Raw genomic sequence first — 499 nt, 5'->3', positions numbered from 1 at the left:
GACAGTCTTCACCCAGGGAAGGAAGAGTGCATGAAGTACTTCAGGCTTTTCCTCAGGCTTTGTTCTATGTTTCCCCCCACATCCAGTAAAAGGCAGAGATTCTCCTCAGCCCTCCTTTTGTTGCTGTTGTATTTACAGCAATAGTTCTACTCTCTTTTGCAAGTTTCTAGGAAGAAATTCTTTACTGTGAGGCTGCTGAGGCACTGGGAACAAGTTACCCAGAGAAGCTGTGGATGCCCCAAGCCTGGAAGCATTCAAGGCCAGGTTGGAGAGAGCCCTGAGCAACCCGGTATAGTGGAAGGTGTCCCTGCCCACAGCCAGGGCTTTGGAAGTAGAAAATCTTTCGGGTCCTTTCCAATCTAAATCAATCTGTGATTCTATGATTTCCCAGCAGGAGTCACGTTAAATATGGGCGTTGTTTCCGGTTTCTCTCCCCACTTGCAGGTGGCCATCAAGCGAGTGTCCCTCGATCGCATCCCGGAGTGGGCGCGGCTGGTGA

Source organism: Corvus brachyrhynchos, unplaced genomic scaffold (genome assembly GCF_000691975.1).
Source record: "Corvus brachyrhynchos isolate BGI_N302 unplaced genomic scaffold, ASM69197v1 scaffold312, whole genome shotgun sequence".
NCBI classification, from domain to species: domain Eukaryota; kingdom Metazoa; phylum Chordata; class Aves; order Passeriformes; family Corvidae; genus Corvus; species Corvus brachyrhynchos.
This window is presented reverse-complemented; position numbering follows the sequence as displayed.